Raw genomic sequence first — 14,559 nt, 5'->3', positions numbered from 1 at the left:
CCTGTAGAAAGAGAAGAACGATCAATGACTCGTGTGGAAAGAGAGAAGAAAGCGTGAAAATAATGACAGCCACACACCTCTATTTATAGGAAGTCGCCAGGACACGTGGCAACTCCTGGGCCAAGCGATCACATGACGATCAACGACCCAAGTATCGCGACGCTTCACATCCCAACTGACAGGCACGATCCACGAGGCTAAATAACTGTCAGACAACCCTTTCGGCCCGACGGCACATCGGTCTTCATAACCCTTCTCGCTTCACCTTCGCCATCGCTCAAGGCTGGGAGGGCTTGTGTACTGTATGGCCCATCGGACCGTCGGCATTGCGTGACCCACCGGTCTATCGAACAAGGCTGGGAAGGCTAGCGTATGAGAGAAGACCATCGGTCTATCGGTCTCACGGGTAAGTCATAAACCTGTAAAAGACCATCGGTCCATCGGCCTCACAAACGAATCACGCATTACCTTATAGAGGTCGGTCGATCGACCCCTAGGTTAATCGCGTAGTACCTTACAAAGGACCATCAGTCCATCGGTCCCACGAGCAGATCGGCAACCTACAAAGGACTATCGGCTCATCGGCCCCACAGATGAATCACGTGTCACCTTATCGAGGTCCACCGGTCGATCGCTCCCCTAGGTTAATCGCGTAGTACCTTACAAAGGACCATCGTCCATCGGTCCCACGAGCAGATCACAAACCTACAAAGGACTATCAGCCCATCGACCCCACAGATCGGCCATTTAGATTAAATATATCACTTAAGGTTGTTAAATTTACGTGAGATAACCCACCTAGCCAAGCGACCATCGGTCAATCAGCCAAACTGAATCTGAACCAGTCAGCTGGATTAATTAAAATTAAACAAGTCAGTAATCACAATTTAGGGATCATTGGGTCGTGCTTAAGGAACCCTAATTATAGGCCCACACTGGAAACTATAAATAGGGCCTAGAGGTAGGTTGGTAAGGATCTTTAATTCGCATTTATTACAGCAGTTACGATTATCCGCCGATCGGTCCATCAACTGACTTAAGCATCAGAGCCTTTTAGACAGGTACCCGATCTTTTGTTCAACCGATCAAACGAGGAGGAAGATTGTTTGACGAGGTTACAACAGATTACTTGGAGAAGAAGCATAAAGGAGAAAGAAGTAAAATTGAAGTGATTCTTAGTAGGTGCTTAGTCCCTATTCCTGAAACAATAATGAAAAGAGTTATAGTGTAACAAAGCGAAGAAAAAGTTGTGTTTGCAAAAGTTAGAGTTTGTTGTGTGTGAAAAATAAAACTGTGGCAATTGCACAGACAAGGTTTCATCATATGTAAAATAACAACACTTACGGTTTCATATATAAAAATTATAACAATAAAATATGTATACCGGGACGTGTCGAATTTAAACAAAATTTTAATGTAAAATCTGCAGTCAACCATTAATACCCATTTTTATTCACATTAATTTATTCATAACTACCCAAATTCGAAAATACTCAACCATTCAACTTTTCTTTCTCTCGAACATTTCGGTTTCGGTTGGGTGCCCTTTTTTCCTCAAGCATATTTTATAGGATGTTTGGATAAATCATTTTAAAAGGGTAATTAATTTTTGTTAGAGAATTTGAAGTGATTTACAACAAAATATATTGTTTGGATAAAGAATTTTGAAAGAAGTTGAAATTCTAGAATTTCATTAGAGTAATTAGATTACATCAAATTAAATAATTCCAAATTTCACCATAATATTAAAAATTTGAAATTCTTTATATTCTCAAAATCATATTTTTATATTTTTAGTTTGGGTTAACCTGGATTGGGGTCAATCCAAATTGACTTCGATTCAAGTAAGCTCTACTTGATATGACGTAAGACTAACACAAACCCAACTCAACTTGGTCAAATTTGGCCCAATTTTTCATGGTCCCACTTGGATCTAACTAGACCCAACCTATATCCAATTGAACTTTACTTGACATAGCGCTAACTCGATTTGACTAAATGTGATCTCATCTCAACTCGATAACTCAACTTGACTTAGGATCGGGTTGACTCAACTCGACCTATGCTAGGGTCAACTTGGCTTGACCTGGACTCAAGCCAACTCGGCTTCGCCAGCCTGGGTTGGCTCAATTCAATTGAGGATAAACCGACTTGGGTTAACCTAGGCTTAACTTGACATGGTCTTGATTGGGTTAGGCCCAAACTGATCTTGATTAGATTAGGGACTACCTTAGCCTAGTCTAACTCGGTTGAATGTGATTTGGTCCAACTTGAATGAATGTGGATCTACCCTAAGTTGGTCTATGGTGATTCAACTCGACTAGGCCCTAGGTCGACTCGACTCAACTTAACTTGACGAGGTTTAGGTTGACTCAACTTGACTTGAAGTGGGTAGACTCGACTCGACCTAACTTGACCAAATTAGGATTTACCTGGGCCTAGCCCAACTTGGCTCGACTTGGAACCAGGAAAACTTGGTTTGACTAAGGCTTAGATTGACTCAGTTCGACCTAGGCCCGAATCGACTCAACTTGGTTTTGGATATTCTTGACTTGATCTTAGTTCGGGCTAACTTATCTCGACCTGGGCCCGAGCCAACTTATATCTACTTGGACTTGTGCAAATTTAGCTCGATACGGGTGTAAGCCAATGCAGCTTAGCCAAGGCATGGACGTACTTGGCTTAATTTAGTTCCAAATTGAATCGACTTAACTTGGGCTTTGCTTGATTTTGACATGGACTAACCCAATCCCAACTTTGCATGAGTTTGACCTTGCTAAATTGAAATATTTTATCCAAACAAGAAAATTAAAATTCAATAAATTGAAATTGCTTTATCGAAATAAAACATTTGAAAAATAAAATAACTAAAATTAAAATCAATTTAAATACAATATATTTGAATATCTTATAAATTGTGAATATTTGAATCTAAATACACGGTTAAATTATAATAAAGATAAAGATAAAGATAAATTCATTTTTTTTCAGAATTGTGGCTAGGGATGACAACTTGTCAGGTTGGGTATGAATACTGCCTACCCGCTACCTAACTCACACTAAAAATATTTCCCATTAGCAACCTTGTTACTTGTCGAGTACTCATTTAAAAAATATTCGTAAGTCTAACCTTGGGATCAAGAATGCAATCCCAAAGATGATTATTCAGTTGATGAACTTGCAGGGATTAAACTGCGCCCAGATTCAAAAGAGTGAGAATCGAGATCTAAAGATAAAATTGTAATGTGTGGAAACCTAATTGAGCAATGGTAGAGAAAGATACTCACATGACCTAAAAACTTAATTGCAATGAGAAAATCTTTAGGAAAAATTTGTAATTTTAATTTTTAACTGGTAATGGATACCCGCAGATACAAATAGTATAATACATGCCTCCAACATGTTAATAAGGGGATACTAATTTATCCATTATCCACTACTTGTAATAATTTACACGAATATCCATAAATATGAATATTTTTATTATCCCTAATTATGGCCAAAGGTTATATGTGATTCTTCTTATACATAGGGACTTAATGTCTAAACAGGCGACCAAATTCCCCTTCTTCATCTTTCAAACCAAACAAAAAATTTATTACATGAAAAAAGGTAACAATATACAATTAACATATATTAGGGTTAGCAAACTTGGCTAAGTAGCTTAAACATATCAAACAAATGTCTTTATCCTTTCTAACCAATTATGTGGTTATATTAACAAGAATCAAGCAAAAATCAATTTCATGGCAATAACTGTTTTCCTTACAAATCTATACTCCCAAGCTCACAACACTCATATGCTTTCAACACTTAATTATTTCCATAGCCAAATGTCCAAAAATTTGGTCATACTCTCACACTAATCTTGGATTGACTAAATATAAAAAATATCAAACTATCTCAAAATGAATGTATATCACAAGTTATCTTAACTATATGCACAATTATGAGACTAGAAAATCATTGCTAAAACACATTCTAACTGAGTTGACCATCCAAACAATCAATTCATATATTTTGAGGACATGATTAGAACAAGTTCAAAGAGAATTTAATAATTAAGCATGTTCACACACAAACTAAAAAGAATTCATTAAGCGAGCATTGATGTGTTCGCTGGGCGAGCAGACTCGCCTAACGAGTGAAAATGCATGGCCAAGTAGTTGTTGAGAGAACAGACTGATAATGTAGAGTTTTACCATTATCTTAGCTATCTTTTATTAACAGAATCAACTCCTCTTGAGCTTTAACCCACTTAATCCTCACTTTTACTTTGCTTTTGTGAATAAATACAATATGGGTTACATAGATCTAATTATACCATTAATCCCCATTTTTGTGTCCAATTTAATGATAGGAAGCTTTTGTCTTAAAACGAAAAAATTGTCAACAAGATAAGAAAGAAGAAAAAAACCAAAATTGAAGATCTGAACCTTGCATTTAGCACTGAGTGCTAGAAGTCAAGGTTTAGCGCCATTCTTCTCGCATTAAGCGGCACCTTTGATGATGTGGCAAAATTTAACCTATTTCTTCTAGTTTGCTCGAGGAGAAGGCATCTTTGGATGTGGGAGGCACGAAGAACATATTTTGGAGAGCTTGGAGGTCTATTAGGGCTTGTCGAAACAACTCCTTCTCCCTCTTTGTATCTCCTTTCTCTTTCATTTTTCCATTTGTAAGCCTCAACTCTCCATGACAATGAAGAGCTAAACCCATTTTTTGTTGGGGTTAGATGTAGCCACAAAACTCTTGTGTAAATGCAAATGTTTTGATTATATATATGCCTCTTTCATTAAATGTTAGTCTTCTTATTTCTTCACTTAATGCTTGCATTGATTTGGTCATCCATTGCATGATATTTGGTTCATTGGGTGTGAAAATATCTTTTGAAACCTTGAATTGTAACAAGAAAACTCAATGAAGCTTGTATCTAGGAATGAGGCTTGACCCATTGGTTGTCTTAAACCCTAGTGCATAAAGCAGATTTGGTTATTAATAGTTCAAGGGATTGACTCTTAATAAGAAAATTTAGGCTCATTCCACTAAGGAATTAGAGTTTGAGTAGATTTGTGGGTTAACATTAGCATATTGATGTAGAAGATGTAAAATTGTATTTGCATGAGAGCGAAGTAGATGAATTCTAGCCCCGACAATATCAATTCATATCATTTCTAATCTCTTCCATTCACTAAGTGCCTTTAACTTCCAAAGTTCATCTTTAATCAATTATTCACACATTTACTTTCATACATGAAACTCAAAATTATGGAATCATTCTTTAGTTTAAATTAGTTATTAATTGCACTACTGATTAGTATTACACGAGTCTCTTCGGAAACGATATCCTAGTCTTACCGGTTACTACTTGTGCGACCTGGTACACTTGCTAGAGTCTTAACACAGACTCGCCTAGCCAATGAAAATGCATGACCATATAGTCGTTGGGCGAGATGATTCACCTAACAATTGATGTTGATAAAAACATATTTTAAAGGAAAAAATTGCTAAGAATACTAGGTTGCCTCCCAACAAGCATTTGTTTGACGTCTTTTAGCTTGACACCTGGTATTCATTATGAACCAATACCATATATGCTTCTTTATGCCTTACCTTCATTTTCATCAATACCTTGCATTCACAAGAACACAAAAGATACTCAAACAAACAGGTTATTCCAATTTTTATATAAACGAAAATTTGAGAATTGAGAATTTATAAAAATAACAAAGAAATAAGTGAAAATATAAAAATAATGAAAGAAAATTGGAAAACATAAGCAAACCAACCAAACAATAATTCTAATATGTACAAGGATTAAAAAGATTTCCCAAGCGACCTCACTCAAATGTCTCTTGTTGCAAAACTACTTTGTACTCTCATTTATGATGAATACTACCTTCCTTGTTCTATAAAATTAGACAGACATATATCTCTTATAATGCTTATCAAAGTCTGACATACCTTACCAAATCCCTTGGACTAAGCATGCATCAAAATTTGCATTAAGAACTAGAACAATGGGGGCCAAACACACAAACTCATTTATGGTGAATTGCAATATTTGGTTTGATTTGATTAGTTAGGCTACTGAAATCCCATGTCTAGGACCTTCCAACAACTAAATCATGCTCTAAGGCATACCCTGAGACAAGCATTAAGCACAAACCAAATCAATAGAAATCATAAACATCTATAGACCAACTACATTAAAGAAAACACAAGAAAATAAAACACATAACAAAATCTAAAAGAGACACAAATGCCCAAATAGCCTTGTGTTTGATCACAAGTCCCCAACAACGAGGCAAAAACTTGTTACGGGATTGGCAAGTTGCCAAATCACACAAGTAATAAAGTGGAAATTCCAAGTATCATTTCCTAAGGACTAATGTGGTTTAAGAAAATTATGTTTATTTACTAATGAACGTTAAGAATTTTCAAGCAAGGAAACATATATATTGATGAATGAGAAATAAGTTTAAAACTAAAAGAACAATAAAATTCACACAATAAAAACAATTAATTTGATTTTATAAAATATATGATAAAAGCTTAATTGGGATTGAGTTTTCAATGCAAAGCAGAAACACCAAACAATATACTTCTACTTCCTTCTCTAGCATTCACACCTTTTCTAACAAGCCTTAATTTCTTACCGACAAGTCTAAACTTGAATAATAAAAACTCTATATCTAGCAATTTTTACTATAAGTTTTCATTAATGATCAAGTTTATGATGATATGAATGACTAAATGTTCCATATCTATGTCTAGCATGTGAAATCTATTAATTGTTCTATCCTAATCAGGTTTCCCAAACAATCTTTCAATCAACAAGTACTCCCACATATGCGATCAATCTAGAATATGCAATTAAAACAAGAATAGAACACAAGAGTGATGGAAAAAAATTATATTGAATAGTGTAATTCACAAAGAGTTAAGAATACATTACAACTAACCCTTGTGTGTTAGACTCGGGAAAATTAAATAAATAAAATAATTTTTTTTAATATAAATTAAACTGAAGGGATCTTTATAGTAATTCATGTGGAGATATTTAATAATGAGCAATGGTAGCTCAAGTAGTTGAGCGTGTGGATTGGTGTTGGAGGATGTGGGTTTGAGTCTTGTGTATGCTATTAGTGTGTAAACTTTTTTTTTGCATGCATGCATGCATGGTTGTGAGATACCAAATTATAAAGCCTTGTGCACATAAAATGCTAAGAAACATGAATTGGCTTGTCGGTTGTACATTTGCTTGGTAATTGTGTTCAAAAATTTTCTGAGCATAGAGAAACTTCGTAGGAAGAAGGCTAGAGCAGGAAGGGGTCTTCCGAAATTTTATTAGCATTAGAGTTCCAAGTAAGGGGAAGTAGACACTACAAAAAAAAACCTAAATTGCGGAGGTTTTAATTTCGTTTAGCGGGGGTTTTTACCCTCCACAAAATAATTTGCAGGGGTTTTTCAAACCTCCATAGATAGGTTCCCCACAAGTTATTTGTGGAGGTTTTCTACAACCCCTGGTATCAAGTTTATTTTGTGGAAGTTTTTTAATGGAGGGTTATAACCTCTCCTATTCATGACTATTATTTTCTGGAGGTTTAAAACCTCCTTTATTTCCATAAACCTATTTGATTCCAAAATTCCAAAATTCCTATTTTTAATTTTTTTGTGGGGGTTAATACCCTCCTCAATTTGAGGATTATACTGTAAAAGTTTTAACCTGTTTCGTTTGTATTATTTAATTTGTAGATTTATTATTGCGTTATTCAAATCTCATAAAAAAACAATATTTTGTTTGTAATTAGAATTTGAGGTACTTATATTTTTACATCAACAATATTTTTTGTAAACTTCAATCAAATACTTCAACCAAAGTGCTCAAATATATATCATTAGAACTTTTGATTCTCAAAATCAACATATTAACATAAAAGCAATTTAAATTGAAACAATTACAACTTAATCCATACTTACTCAAAGTTCATAATACACTAAAATAGTTTCATCCTAAAAAGCATCATCAACACCCTAAATGTTGCTACCACCTGATGATCCTCTTGTACCCATAGAAGACTCAGGCTCATTTGCATCACCGGTTTGCTGAAATTATAAAAGATAAATATTAGCTGCAAGAAGGACGTCAACCTCAAATCATGAAATCAACATGCATATACTAAAATAGTTTATTACTAGATCATTGACCTGCACAAAAATCATGATTATTTGGTATCGATGATTAACTCACACCGATATAGTATAATTCTTGTATCAAAAAGCACATCACAAATAAGTACCAAGATAATTAGTTTCCAAAGGCTAGACATAACTTACTTGTGGTTGAGGATCAAAGAAGGCAGTTAATTCATCAGGGATCTTTCCTTCCTTCATTATCATGTAGGCTTTTAGTGCACCCAAGGTGGTTTGAATTTGGGATTCTAAATTAGTGTACTTCTGTTGCCACTGATTAGAAGATGTTGATGATGTGGCAGCATTAGATGAAGCAATGCTTAAATCCGAAAGTCGAAATCTTGTATTTCTAAATGAGTTAGTAGGAGCTGCTCCTAAACCCATGCATCGCACCCTCCCAAAATGCTCTGGGCCTAACACTTTACCAACAACATCATTAGGGGAAACCTCTGATTCATCATTAGTGCTTTGAGTCAAACCCACTTCAATTTGTTCCTATAGGCATATAACAATATGTAGTGAAAACACTAAACATTGAAGGAAAATGCACGAAAATATCATATTATGGTACAACTAACCGATATAGCCTTTGCCGCATCATTTACAAATGATCCATCCTTTCTTTTATGAGTATCAATGTATAACTTTCCTCGACTAGGCAATTGTCCAGTTTCCAAAAACTAAATAAAAAGAGAAGTTAAGTTAAAGAGTAACAATTAAAAAATAGTAAAGTGTCATGTTAACTAAAATCATTACCATCTCATGTCTTCTTCTTGACATAGGTTTAGAACCACCGGTATGAGGAATTACTTGCTTTTTGCGATTTTCTCTATTTTTTTTACAAATCTCCTATGAACAAAAATATTGTAAGTTCACACAACAATACAAAAATATCTACACAAACAATTCACAACATTCAAAATAATGTAACTTGTACCAATGTTTCCGGTTTTAGACGATAAGTAACAAAATGAGCCTATTGAGTTCTGTCTATACCATTTGGCACATTACTTATGATTTCATTTTTGCTTTTCGTTGGATCATAGAACTCATTCCATAAATTCTGCCTATGTGCAGCCCACTTCCTACCAAGAGTTAGTTTGCAATACCGTTGTGCACTAGCTTCACCAGTCTTAAAACAAAATCGAGGCTTTTGAAAAAAGAAGACATAGTTAGTGTGTAAACATTTGAGTAAATGTAACATTTATAAAAGATATAAGGTCAAACATGCATAAAGATATACCTGTAATATTTCCTTAAAGCATTCCAAGAAGTAAGTGTCAGGCATGCCTGTTTTCCCAGACCATCTTTCAAAATTAATTGGAAACAAATTACAATCAATTGCCAATGTACCACAGTATCTTGCAAGCACGCCTTGTCCTTCACCAATTGCCATGCCTAACTCATCAAAGTCCACAATGATGCGTTCCCCACGAGGTAAGTTATTTACTTCTCTGACCTTCACCTTAATTTTCTTGATAACTCCTTCTAAGTCTTTAACCATAAAACAACTTACTTAACCATAAGTAAAATTTTAAAAATTATGGTCATGTAAAAATAAATATGACATATACCTATTGCATGAACAGTCCAATATGATGAAGATTCACGTCGAACATGTTTTGTAGATGTTTCAGGTTGTTGTGAGTTCTCGGTGGGCAATGAGGAATCTATTGGTGGTGTTGTGCTCATTGAAGTGTGTGATGAAGTTTCATTTGTTGGTGCAGGATTTGTTGATGGTAAAGAATTGGCTGGAGGCTGAAGTGATGATTTCTGTGGATTTCGGAAACGCTTCACCTTTGGCATGGCTACATATATTTATGAGAAACAAAAAGTGAATCACAACAGTGAAAACTAGATATAAAGAATGCATGGGGATTATCCACAAGGAAAAAAAGTTTATTCAGTGAAACTTATTTACATGTAATGAAAATGAGCATACAAAAGTGTAAGAACAACTTTTTTATATTGATCTAGTTTATCTTTATGTGAGACCAACACTTGTGTTCAACATGAAGCAATTAACTACTTACTACTTTCTATAGGTCGAGAACAAGGATTCTACTTAACTAAAATTGACAATAACAAAGACAAAAACAAGCACAATCAAGAGAATTTACCAGTGGAAGTTTGTAGCTGCAGTATTACAATAGCATCAATGCATAAGTCTACCACAGAGAAGTAATCAAATTTTTGTGCTCCAATTAATCATAACTTGGTAAACCAGACTGATAAGTTGTTTTGGTTATAGCATATTACCAAGATTCGTAGCATTCAGATGAAGCTATTATAGAGTTTGAGCTAATAATCAAACAAATGGTACAGTAATAGAAAACTATGATCTTGTTTGCATAAACTCTCCTATAAATACTTTTAACAGAAGAAAATAAAAAGGTAACATACATTAAGTTTCTCTCAGTTAAAATCAATTTACAGACTTTAACTTTTATACAAGTTCCCTTATCTAACTTCCTCAAAGTTATGGAAAAAGGTTATATTCAATTTGCTTTTATTTTCTTCTACTACGAGTGATTATGGATACAACCAAACAAAGAGTATATGTACATGTTGATGTGGCAAGGAGTTTTAACAATGCTAACAGTAACACTAAAATAATGAAACAGGGTTATAAAGAATTGATAGGTAAACATTTAAATTAGTTAAACAATTTTGTTGTATTTTTTCTTGTTATTGATCTTTTATTTTGAAGATAAGTGCTCCTGAATGAGGTTTGTTAATTTTCTTGTCTTCATGTTTTTGTAATCTAGCCACCACTCATTTAATTTGCTAGATTTAATACGAGGATACAAACTTTGTCTAATGCCATTTTTGTGTGCTTGATCTAACTGGTTCACAATCTTTCAGCCTTCAGCATCAGGCAGCATCAGGCAGTGGTTTGGTGCAGAGATTAGTATCTCCTTGTTGTGAGGTTAGTATGAACAAATCACGAAATATCATTTCTTAATAGTTATATGGATTTACAACCCTGAAATATTTTCTAGTATTGTTTCCTATTGATTCTTCCACATAGGTCTTTGCATATATATATATATATATATATATATATATATATATATATATATATATATATTTCTAATTTTAATGTGTTTGTATATATTTTTTGTTATTGGTAGAATTTTATGATCTTTGTCATGAACTCATGATACCTGTGGAACCCTGGCATGTTTTGCTAACTGTATGTTCTCATCTGAAGGACATTTAAGGAGACTGACTCTTTTTCTTTTTTGATTTCTGATGTGCATTGTTTTGTCTTTCCTTCCACTCTTTTCCATGGTTTACATATCTGTGCATCCTCTGATATGGCATTGATTTCTGATGTGCATTTTTATTTTTAACTTTTACAGTTTAATGCTACTGAAGTTTCTATAAGGGATGTTAAAACAAGTGATGGGGCTTGTTATCTGACACTCAAGGTATCCAAATCCAAGATGCATCCTGATTTTTGGGGTTTTTTAGAAAAATATGGCTATCGCTATGAGGGTGATCATACTCGAGCCTTACTTCCTTGTGAGGTTGGTTTCTACTTTTGTTACTTTACTATCCAAATAGCTTCTTCTTTTACTTGTTTGCAGATATGCTGACACTTGTCAATTTATGATTTTTTATGTGCCGATTTAAGTTACTTCCTCCATTGTATTAGGCCTATATACGTTTTCTCTCTTATTGTTTTGGTACATGATGACTTTTCTTTAAACATCATGCCACAGTATAGAAATAGACATTCTTCAAAGTGAGAAATTGTTGGATTTAGCATTATGCTTTGCCCCAAACATCATATTTTGATATTAAAGGATTTTCTATATTGAATGATTTGTATTTGTTATATTTACATCTTCAAAACTGCATTTTCTTCTTTACACGACAAAAAATGACATTGGCATATTTGAGAGGTTTGAGTTTGACTCCTGAAATGTTTTTGATTTGCTTTTACAATGATCTGTAATTGAGGGTTCCAGGCTAATTGTTGTGTGCTATTTTTTAAATATTTTAATTCATTATGTCTTCCTACTGAAATTGACTATTTGGCTTTTGGTTAATATTTTGATTTTAAAATATCTTTCAGGCAATGGAAATTATTAAGAGAATCCCAATAGAAACCAAAAGAAAGCTTGCTGGAAAAGGGTATTTTCCTCAAGATGGATATGTTTTGAAGTATCTTCCAGTGCCACCTAATTGCTTGTCAGTACCAGAAGTTTCAGATGGCGTTAGTGTCATGTCTTCGGTGAGAAAATGAACATATTGTGTCAGTAAATGTCGTCCTAGTACTGTTTTTTAGTATGCTCAATTCTATTTTCTGTAATAGTTAATTTTGTTATCCTAATTTGGCAGAGCAGATAACACTAAAATAATGATAAGTCCACTAAGTAAGGATGGAATATTAGTATTGGAAATTGGATACTGAACACATGCTCAATTTTTTGTTATCTATTGTTCTCAAAGTAATTATCTATAGTAAAAAAAGTAGTGAACACAAAAATATTTATTCATTATATATTAATTGCCATCCATTAAGATAAAATTAAAAAATTTCTCTAGGACCTTTTCCAAAATTAATAACCAACATTAAGAGTATTTCATTCTCACCCTCTCTTCTGCTTTTTCCTTTGTCTCCCTCCTCTCCAAATCTCTCCAAATTTCTTATCTTTTTTCACATTCCAGTTCACTTCTGTTTTCACTTTTGGAACCCTTCCTTCCTTACTCACCTTCAACCTTAAATCTGTAAGTTACCTTTTTCCTCTGTGTTTTTGTGTTTACCTTATTTTCTTCGAATTATCATGTGTAATGATATCAGAAGTTTAACTGAAAAGGAATAAAAAGCTAAAAATAAAAAGCTAAGGTTTTGGAATATATAAAAAGAGAGTGTGTACCGTTTTGGAAGTCACCAGAACCTTAGAACAAACACAACTTGTGTGTACCATTTTCATTTATATCGGAACTGAATTTTCATTCAATAATGTACATAGAATTTGTATTAAAACATACACAAATGCTGCTATCTAAACTAAGTTTTCTACTTGTTTATATTCACTTAGAAGACAATAGGTAAGGAACAAACACGAATATTGAGGCATAAGCTTACCTCTGTCGATAACGTTTATCTATATCAGTTAGTCCATGATATTTGTCAGGAAGTGGAAGCAGAGATTTAGTAAGGATTGCAAAAGATTGGACACTCCCAGAAAGTTATCCTGAAGTAAGACTAGAAAAAAACATGAGAAGATGGTCAAATGTTTCATAACAATCAGGCTATCAGCTGGCATTTGTCAAAGAGCATATTTGATCCAGCAGAGAAAGGTTATCAATCTCAGGTATTAACTATTTCGCAGTCTGCAATTATGATAACTAGTTCCTATCAACTTGAAAGAGTAATCACAGGTATGACATATACTAGAAATCTTCAGTAGATAGACACTCATATGACAAAAAGAAATCATATATGAAACCAGAGATGGCTGAGCAAACTCTGGTTGAACATAATACAACAACTATCAGAAAATATTTTAAAAAATTATTTGGTTTAATCCACCTAGAGATAGCTTGAGCCATGCAATTTGGGTAAACATGTTGTTTAATAACCTCTTTTACCTATAAAGAGAAAACCTTCTTGGAAAAATAACCATGTCCCCCAAACTCTCATAGTTGCTAACATACTAGAATTTGTGTATGTATCACATCAGTAGTAAACTTTCATTATCTCAAATTTTATAAAATATGAGCAAGGGCATATGCATGGGAATTCACAAGCATACAACAGTCATAGAATTAATGCAAGTTCTTACCTTGATTCACACTTAGATAACAGATAATACAGATGAAAATCTGGGATAAATTATAAATTATAGGCACAAGATCTAGCATGTTGCAAATGCAAGGCATGTCAATTTACTAAAAACATATTTTTAGCCAAATCATTTAATAAGGTGATTAGATAATTACCTTTTCCTGTGCATTTTATCACAATAGCCTATAAGTCTCTTCTTATCACAATAGAGCTGAAATCATAGATTTTAAAAACTTTAGTTAGCAGCTCTATGTACCATTCATTTTACTGAAGGACAATAATTTCTACTTACAGTCTTTGTAGTCCACTGAGTTTACCAATGCTGGGAGATAAAGTACCCAGAATGCATTTATTCTCCCCCCACAAAAAGGAAAAAAAAAACTAAACAAAAAGTGTAGAAGAGAATTTGTAGCAGAGAAAAAAAATAAGAGATTCATAGTTCTAACCATCCAGGGTGAGAGCAAGAGAAGAAGGACAGAAAACACAAGAAACCACCTGTGGAGAAATTGGTTAACATCTACAAATTGGTTAACATCTTAATTATTGAGAAAAGTCAACAAAGA

General features: G+C 33.8%; 1 pseudogene across 1 annotated transcript; it reads right to left on the bottom strand.

The window, feature by feature from the left end:
- Positions 1 to 7,870: 7,870 nt before the first annotated feature.
- LOC114167221 (uncharacterized) lies at positions 7,871 to 14,350 on the bottom strand (annotated as a pseudogene). Its single transcript, XR_014992971.1, has 10 exons — positions 14,289 to 14,350; positions 14,152 to 14,207; positions 13,295 to 13,414; positions 9,768 to 10,001; positions 9,437 to 9,687; positions 9,131 to 9,343; positions 8,950 to 9,042; positions 8,772 to 8,873; positions 8,338 to 8,688; positions 7,871 to 8,106 (listed from the first exon to the last, which is right to left on the bottom strand). The product of XR_014992971.1 is annotated as an uncharacterized LOC114167221 (transcript).
- Positions 14,351 to 14,559: the final 209 nt, after the last annotated feature.

The sequence above is a fragment of the Vigna unguiculata genome, chromosome 2 (genome assembly GCF_037176805.1).
Source record: "Vigna unguiculata cultivar grain cowpea cultivar isolate G323 ecotype 2 chromosome 2, ASM3717680v1, whole genome shotgun sequence".
NCBI lineage: Eukaryota > Viridiplantae > Streptophyta > Magnoliopsida > Fabales > Fabaceae > Vigna > Vigna unguiculata.
This window is presented reverse-complemented; position numbering and strand designations above follow the sequence as displayed.